Source organism: Lepidothrix coronata, unplaced genomic scaffold, assembly GCF_001604755.1.
Source record: "Lepidothrix coronata isolate B3197 unplaced genomic scaffold, Lepidothrix_coronata-1.0 Scaffold59, whole genome shotgun sequence".
NCBI lineage: Eukaryota > Metazoa > Chordata > Aves > Passeriformes > Pipridae > Lepidothrix > Lepidothrix coronata.
Window position 1 is genome coordinate 47,970 of NW_016690239.1, and position 2,011 is coordinate 49,980.

At 42.7% G+C, this 2,011-nt stretch overlaps 1 protein-coding gene across 4 annotated transcripts in view; it reads right to left on the reverse strand.

Annotated features, from left to right (window-relative positions):
- CROT (carnitine O-octanoyltransferase) overlaps positions 1-2,011 on the reverse strand; it is a 21,583-nt gene that overhangs the window by 15,563 nt on the left and 4,009 nt on the right. The window lies entirely within an intron of this gene.

Genomic DNA, 2,011 nt, shown 5'->3' on the forward strand with positions numbered 1-2,011 from the left:
TACTCACCTGGTGTATAAAGTATCTTCTGTTCATCTAGTCAAACACTTCCTCTCAGCAGGGTCAGCTACAGCAGGTTGCTCAGGGCTGTGCTGGGTTCAAATATCTCCAAGGACAGAGACTCTACAACTGCCCTAGTAGCAACCTGTTCCACTGCTTGACCACTCTTGCAATAAAAAGAGTTTTCTTATGTTTAAAAGGAATCTTTTGTATTTGTTTGTGCCCATCATCTCTTATTATGATGTTTGGCTCCACTTTCTTTACTCCTCCACAAATAATCACACATATTACAAAGATCTGAACAATCCCAGCTTTCTCAGTCTCTTCTTATATGTCAGATAATCCAAGACTTTAATCACCCTCATGGCCCCTCTCTGGGCTCCATTTAGTACACCCATATCTTGTTTGTACTGGGGAATCCAGAAATGGACACAGAACTCCAGATGTGTCCTCCCCAGCACCAAACAGAGGGAAAGGATCACTTCTCTGTACCTGCTGGCAATGCTCTTCCTAATAGAGCCCTGAAGACTACTGGCATGCCTTGCTGCAAGGCCACATGCTGGCTCATGTTCATCTTTAGGCCTACCAGGATCCCAGGGGCTTTTCTGCAAAGCTGCTTTCCATGCACTTGGTTCCAGTTTGTGCTGGTGCATCAAGTTACTCCCCCTTGGGTGAATGACTCGGCATTTCCCTGTTTGTTGAATGTCATGAGGCTCCTGTCAGCCTGTTCCTCCAACCTGTCAAGGTCCCTTGGATGGCAGTACAACCATCATATCAGCCACTCCTTCCAGCTTTGTATCTTCTCCAAATGCAGAGTGCACTCTGTCCCATCATGCACGGGACACTAATTAACACGGGTCATTAATGAACATATTAAAAATTACTGGACCCCTGGGGTACATCATCAGAGACCGGCCTACATTGGAATATGTGCTGCTGATCACAAACCTTTGAGCCCAGCAGCTGAGACAGTTTTCAGCCCAACTGACTGTCCACTACCTAGTTCACGTTTTATTAGTTCATCTATGAGGAATTTTTTAAAAAAGCTTCTGATGTGCCAAAAGCCTTGCTAAGATCAATATAAACAATATCCACTCTTCTTCCTTCATCCAGCGAGACAGTCACCTCATCATAAAAAGCTATCAAGTTGGTCAAGCACAATTTCCTCTTTACAAACCAGTGATGCCCACTCCCAGCCACCTTCTTGTCCTTCATATGATCAGAAATAGTATCCATGATTATTTGCAAGGGATTGCAAGGGATTAAAGCATGATTAATTATTCTGTTGTGACCCAAATCTTCCTTCTTGTCCTTCCTGAAGACAGCAGTAACATCTGTTTTCTTCCATTTTTCAGGAACCTTCACCAATCACCATGACCTTTCAAAGATTATCAGAAGTGCCCTTCCAATGACAAAGGCCAGCTCCCTCAGCACTCACGGGCACATCCCAACATGACTCATGTAGTTTTTCACGTGTAATCTGTTCAGTGCTGATCCTCTTCCTCCAAGATTAAGTCCTCCTCACTCCTCTTCCAAATAATTCAATTTTTATCCTAATTATATAACACATTTCAGCATTTTGCATTACCTGTCCTGATGTGAAAGATAAGGATCCATTTTCAGGTGCATCCTGGCCTCCTTATGGTACTCCACAACAGTATAATGCAAATCCTAGTGATATTTTTCCTATTCCATAGGACAGACATGGAGAGGGCCAAATATCACCAACAAATGTAGTTTTAAATATATGCTGACAACCTTAGGCAGCAAGACAGAACATCCATTGTCAAATATTAATTAGCATACAGTGATTGTGTTTAAATTGCATTGGGACCTCTTTAAGTTCCACTGTAAGACCATCATGATTGGAAAGGTACCAGCATTCCCCTTACATCTTCACCACAGATGATGAGCTATGAAACCTCATCCAGAGGCAGCTTGAATTGCACACCACCAGTTGCGAAGATAAAGAAAGATGAAGAAAGAAATAAGTGAGAGAGCCATTCACCTATA